Source organism: Tamandua tetradactyla, chromosome 4 (genome assembly GCF_023851605.1).
Source record: "Tamandua tetradactyla isolate mTamTet1 chromosome 4, mTamTet1.pri, whole genome shotgun sequence".
In the NCBI taxonomy this organism is placed as follows: Eukaryota; Metazoa; Chordata; class Mammalia; order Pilosa; family Myrmecophagidae; genus Tamandua; species Tamandua tetradactyla.
In genome coordinates, this window is record NC_135330.1 from 63,110,800 (window position 1) to 63,117,825 (window position 7,026).

The 7,026-nt window shown below is 44.2% G+C and overlaps 1 long non-coding RNA gene across 1 annotated transcript; it reads right to left on the reverse strand.

The window, feature by feature from the left end:
* Positions 1-730: 730 nt before the first annotated feature.
* LOC143679009 (uncharacterized) lies at positions 731-6,737 on the reverse strand. Its single transcript, XR_013173519.1, has 2 exons — positions 6,698-6,737; positions 731-993 (listed from the first exon to the last, which is right to left on the reverse strand). It is a non-coding gene; the product is annotated as an uncharacterized LOC143679009 (long non-coding RNA).
* Positions 6,738-7,026: the final 289 nt, after the last annotated feature.

Genomic DNA, 7,026 nt, shown 5'->3' on the forward strand with positions numbered 1-7,026 from the left:
CTCAGGAGTCTGATCCCATATGGAAGGTTCTTCTTCTGTGACATCACTGAGGCCTCACTAATTCTCACCTGGTTGACCATCTTTAAGATTCTTCTTTAGGGAGGAATCTTAAAGCCACTCTCTCTCCTGTTCTCTAGGCTCAATTACTTGAAATCTTATAACCTTCTTTAAAGCGGTTTTGGCTCAAGGCAATTTGTTTTCAACTTTGGCTGCTCCTCATGCCAGTGTCCCTCCTCCAAAGAATTTGATGTAATTGGTCTGGAATGCGGCCTGGGCATTGGAGAATACATAAAAGGGTCCCAAGTGATTCTGACAGGCAGCCAGGTTGAGAACCGCTGGTTTAGGATAATCTGTGTGGTAACGTGTGATAATGATTCTGAGCTTTCTGTCCAAACCTGCATCCTTTTTGTTTTGTTTTTAGTATTTCAAGCCACTCAATTAATTTTAACCTTTGTTTCCCCTATTATTTGTTTATTTTTTTTCCGTATTTTTTACTCATCTATCCATACCATAGATGAAAAGAGCATCAGACACAAGGTTTTCACAATCACACATTGTGAAAGCTATATCATTATTCAATCATCGTCAAGAAACAAGGCTACTGGAATGCAGCTCTACAGTTTCAGATACTTCCCTCTAGCCTCTCTAATACACCATAAACTAAAAAGGGGATATCTACATAATGCATAAGAATAACCTCCAGGATAACCTCTCAACTCTGTTTGAAATCTCTTAGCCACTGACACTTTATTTTGTCTCATTTCTCTCATCCCCTTTTCGGTCGAGAAGGTTTTCTCAATCCCTTGATGTTGAGTCCCAGCTCATTCTAGGATTTCTGTCCCACATTGCCAGGGAGGTTTACACCCCTGGGAGTCATGTCCCACGTAGAGAGGGGGAGGGCAGTGACAAACTTGCACCTTGAAGGACTCAGAGGACATGCTCGGATCTCCACTTAGTTCTGGCCAGGTCATAGCTGCCTGCAAGCTGCTGAACCTTTAAGATAAAGAAGAAAAAATGTTCCCTTACTAGGCCTAAAGGCAGCCCAGCAAAGACTCTTGCATTGTAGGTTCCTGTTATACAGATAAGAAGACTAAACCTGGGCTCCAAGCCAGCAATCCCGGGGTCAGGCAGTTGTTTAACCAGTTTAATTGTTGTATGAACAAAATGTACCATTGCAGCAATTTCTGGAATTTGATCTCAGAAGGAATAGCTCTCCTCCCTCCTCTGCCTGCTGGCCTGAAAAGTAAAGATAGCTGATTAGGCATTCGAGCACTCGCTCATCTGACTTTATGTCCTACCTCCAAGAGCAAGGGACAACTCAGCCCCAAAACAGGCTGGAAGAATCTGTGTCAATTCAGGAAGCAGGCAAGAAAGACATAAAAGAAGAATGAGAGAAGGGTGATTAGATGCTGCAGGAGACAAACATCCCACGTGGACCTTTCCTCAGATTTCTGTTATTGCTGCAAAACCCATAATATTAAGACTTTCGGCTCATCATGGGGATTGTGGAAAAGAAAAGCAGGATTTCAATATTCTGAGTTTAATCCTCATAATAACATAAATTGAAAGGTAAAAGTCACCCTCCTTTTCCCCTTCCAGTATCCACATATATGGTAATAGGCACTTAATCTCAAAATCATTTACCCAGAAGTCTCAACCATCCACGGCTAAAATTTATGCACTTGACTCATGCAGCAGATGTTTACAACCTCATTTTGAGCCTCTTTATTTATATTTTACTTTCAATCTTTATTAAAACTGTATTCCCCCCTAAATTATATTACAATTAACTCATTGAATCTCCACCATCTGCCGGCACTGGGTGAGGCATGAGAGATGGACTGATGATTAAAAGATCATCTTTGTGCCCTAACAGTTTATAATTTAGCCCAAAGCTACACATCTACAACTTACCATACTCCAAATCAGACCAGGCCAAGAGAGTAAAATAAAAAACAAAACAAAAACCCAATCAATTCTAAGTCTGGTTGCAGGTTTCTCCAACGTACAGCAGATTAAAGTCAGAAAAGTCTAATGCAGAGAAGAGAGAGTTGACAGCACGAAAGCAGAGGAAGAAATGAAACCAACAGCTTGAAATGCACAGCAGTTTGGGACCATTTAATATAGGGGCAAGCTCTCCTATAGGCCTCTGTGGTCCCTTTAATGCATTCTTGTTTTAATATGGTGGCAAAATAGCACTAGTAATAATAACAGCTGTGATTTATCGCTAGGCACTATACTAGAAGCTTCTGTTTAGATGCTTCATTTAATCCTCACCACCACCCTACGTGATAGTTATCACATCCTCATTCTGCCGATGAAGAAACTGCAGTACAGCAAAGCCATGCAGCTTGCAAGGACAATCAGCTATTGGCGGTGGGGTCAGAATTTGAAGCCAGGCCTGTCTCTCTTTCCACTCCATCCCTTAAGTGATGCTCATGGTTATAAAGTCAAAGACATGTAAGATTTGGCAGGAAGACTATCTAATCCAATGTCCTCATTTTACAAGAGGACACCAAAGGAGAGATTAATAAAATATGCAAAATTGCTTTTAAGATCCTTTGCCTAGAAAGGCAAAGAAAAGCATAGCATTTCAGGAAGATTTCTACCAAATACACGCATAAAAATATCATAGTTCAAGTTCCCTCAAAGTAGAAGCTGAGATGGGGATTTGGGGTATGTGACTTACTGCAGGGGTGCTTTTCAGAAAGATTTGACAGGGTTTGAAGCAGAGTAAATAAGGCGAAGGAGCCAAGCAAAGTTGTGGTCTTAGGTAAAGTCTAGCTTCGGCCTAAATCACAATGGGAGGGTGGTGGGTGCGATTTGTGGAACATAAATGACATTGCAGAATTTTCCTCTCCCCACCTTGATGCCAAGTGGCTGACCTTTCCTTTCCCTATATCAGTCAGTCTTTGGCTGTGTATTGCGGGGAGGTGGGGGGTAGGGGAGGTGAGGCTTACCAGGAGAGGCAGCCCCCAGCAGCTGAGGGCAGCTGTCAGGGGCCACCCTCATGGCAGCAGTGGGTACGTTGGTCCAGGGAAGAAGATCTGAGCAGGGCACCAAGACAGCATCTACCTGACATTATGGGTTGGTTATAACAACATTTCTCTCTCTGCTTCCCCCACCAGATCATGAGTTTCTTGGAGAATGGAATGGTGTCTCCATTACTATATTTCAGCTCCTAGCACAGTGCCTGGCACATAGTAGGCCATCAACAAATCGCAGCAGACTGATACACAATCAGGATGAAAGCTGCCATGAATGGGCGGGCCATGGTGGCTCAGCAGGCAGAGTTCTCACCTGCCATGTCGGAGACCCAGGTTTGATTCCCTGTACCTGCACATGCAAAAAAATAAAAGTTGCCACAGCTTTCAAGGAGGCAAACTACAATTATTTGGAAAAAACTGCTGGCTAAGTGAGGCATTACTGGGCGTAAGGCCACAGAGAAACACATGACTTTTCGAACTGGGCAGAAAGACTCATTGAACACAGGGCTGCAAGCGTCCCATCGCCAGCAGGGTTTGCTGAGAATGCAGATCTCTTCATCTAAGCAATACTTCCGCTCCCCCGCTTTGGGAAAGCATATCACATCAAAAAAGAACTTTTTTGATGGCTTCTTTTAAGTAGGAGACATCTGCGCTGTCACTGTGAATTAACTGCAGAAAGCTTAGCCTAAAGAAATGCCCAAATTTCTCCTTTTTACTACCAGTTTTGGTATAAGCAGGCAACAGACAGCAGATGATTAGTGGCGTATTCCCTACACCTCTTCAAATGGCCTAGTTTTGCAAATATCTTACCACTTTTAAATAAAGCTGCTAGCAAATGCAGAATGCAGCCTGTGTTCATTTGCAAAGTTGCAGTGTTGGGTTCATAAGTGAAACAGAGCACAGACGACCTCTAGGAACTGTATGGCCTCTACTGCTCTGATAAAGTGAAATCCTTTATACCAAGACCTCAAATTCTGATTTTTTTTAACTTCCCAATAGCCAATAACTGTTTCCTTTAATTACAATTGTTATTTATTTTATTTACACACACTGGGGTGTGCTTTTCACATGCCAAAAGTCAAGAAAGATTCATTGTACCACCTGACTTCGGAATATAGTAGTGAGAGTGGCCATCAAAAATAGTGACAAAGTGGATTGGTTTAAAACAAATAAAAAGAAAGATCAAAGGCAGCGAAAGTGATGGGAAGATTAAGGACTATTTCACTGGGTCTCCATTAAGAAAACCAAGGAACCAATGTAAGAATTCATGAAGTTCTGGGGTAAAAGTGAGATGGGGCTAGAAGAATATGCACAGAAGTACTCCAGCTCTCTCATGAGCTCTGCTAGAAGGACTCTACTGTTGATGCCCCTGCATCTGCCAGGGCACAGGTGGGGCGCAGCAGGGCTGGGGGTGGCTGCTAGCTCTAGAATGTTCTGGTTAGGTTCCTACGAACACACACAGTGGCAAGTCCGAGGACTCATGCCAGTACAGTTTGTCTTGGCCACAACCTCTTATTGAGGGAAAAATTGTGGGTGAAATGCAGACCAAGGAGGAAGAAAAGGAAACCACATGGTGAAGATGGACTATCTATATACAGAGGTAGAAAACAAGAGGCCTGCAGCAGAATCCAATTGCAGATGTATTTTGTTTGTCCCACAGGTTTTTAAGAATTTTGAGTTCATTGCCAATGTAAGGAATTCAAAATTTTCACATAAATACCCAGATTTTTCATGTTTCTTGAAAAACTCAACCCATATTCCTTTACGGCGAGCTGGCTGGCTTGTGGAGCTGCTGCCCCTCTGGTGTAGCGTGTACTCTTCAAGCCACCTGGGCACACTCAGTCACCTACACCACTTGCCTGGCCCCTGTGGGTATTTGAGTTTGAGATCCCTGTACAGTGATCAAATGCTGTGGACCATTGCACAGTTGCAGACTCAAAGAATTCTGATGCCCTCTGGACGGATGAGGAAACTGAGGCTCCAGAAATGCCTGGCATTCCCCCAAGTAGGCAGGGGCAGAGCTGGAATTGGAACCTAGCTCCCTTCTGTCCTGTTCTGGGCAATTCCCCCATTGCGCTTCTCAGACCAGGTTTCCTCTCTAGAATTCGTATGAGGAGTGATGTGTTCTTCACAGCAGCAAAACCATCCTTATTTATATATGTTGTAAACTTGCCATTAGGGGTTGAATCATGTCTCTTATCAGGTCCTAACCCCCGGTCCTGTGAATGTAAACTTGTTTGTAAAAGGTTCTTTGAAGATATTAAGATGGGGCCAAACTGGATTAGGTTGGGCTCTAATCTCATATGAGTGATATCCTTACAAGGAGAAGACATTTGAACACAGATAGTGAGATAGAGGCAGACAGAAAGGAAGAGGGAGACAGTCATGTGATGGTGGCAGAGGCTGAGTTATGCCACCAGCCAAGGAACATCATGGATATCAGACCGCACCAGAAGCCAGGGGGAGAAGCATGGAATAGATTCTCCCTTTTAAGAGGGAACGCGGCTTAGTCAACACCTTGACTTTGGACTTCATGTGTCCAGAACTGTTAGACAATAACTTCCTGTAGTTTAAGCCAGCCAGCCTGTGGGACCCTGTTATAGCAGCCCTGCAAACTAAGACACTTGCCCTTTTCCTTGTTTGACCATGTGAGAGTTTGCCCAACAATGGTCGTACACCTTTGAGTCAGAACAAATAATGAGCACTTTGCTGGATTGAATCTGTTGTGGACCCCAGAAAAGCCAAATTCTTTAATCCTCATTCAGTATTGCTGGGTGGGAGCTTTTTGAGTATTCCATAGAGATGTGACCCACCCAATTGTAAGTGGTGACTGTTGATTAATTGTTTCCATGGGGATGTGTCTCCACCCATTCGCAGTAGGGTCGCTTACTGTAGTTCTTTAAGAGGTTACCATTTTGGAAAAAGCTTTAGCGCCCACATAACCAGAGATCTTTGGAGATGAAGAACGAAAATGCCCCTGGGGAGCTTCATGAAACAAGAAGCCTGGCAAGAAAGCTAGCAGACGTCGCCATGTTCACCATGTGCCCTTCAGCTGAGAGAGAAGCCCTAAATGTCATGGGCCTTTCTTGAGTGAAGGTGACCTCTTATTGGTGGCTTGATTTGGACATTTTCATAGCCTTGCCTTAATTTGGACATTTTCCTGGTCTGAGAACTGTAAACCTGTAAACCTGAAACTTAATAAATTCCCCTTCTTAAAAGCCATTGTTTCTGATATATTGCATTCCAGCAGCTAGCAAACTAGAACATGCGCTAATAACCCATTCTCCTTCTAAAGGCCCGAACACAAATGCAACCCTTCCTCAAACCCGCCCCCCCCCCCCGAAAAATGGGCAAACTTATCCTCTCCCCTGCACATATTTTTAACTAATCCTTGAACTCCAAAAGAGGATTTTCACAATGGATCTCTAGGAACTATAGTTGTCACATCATCCTCTCGCTGCCAGGAAAGGAAAAAATGTCCTCATCCACGTGGGCGGTCTACCTAGAAAAGCATCATTCGGGCTCCCCAGAGACTGATTCATTAGGCAGGGCCGCGTCTGGGTGGCCTGCCCACGCGGGAGAGCTTTCACAGGAGCCATCACTTTTCCGTGAATGAGGTCCTGTGATGTGAGAGTCCCTGTGACAATGCCAGTAAGTGTGTAGCGGCGACACCTCCACGAGATTTTTTTTTACCCCTGCTCTTCACTCACCTGCTTTGCCAAAACGAGCCAGAAGGAAGTACAAGCCCGCATGGCGGCGGCGAGGAAGCTCCGGCTGCCAGGCAGCCCGCCCGCGCCTGCCCTCGCCCACGCCTTCGCGGGCTCATTCCTTCCTGAGCCAGCTTGTTAAAAAAGTTAGCTCTGCTGAACACAAGCTAATTGGCTCCCCTTTCATTTTCTCCCATCCAAGTTTCTATGGGGAATCTTTCTCAGAATCAAATGCCAAGTAGGTTAGGCACTTTCTCATTTCAGTCTGGAGATATGTTTTTGCTTCAGGAAAGAGTAAAATTGAATCTTACTTCAAAGATCAGTGCTTTCAT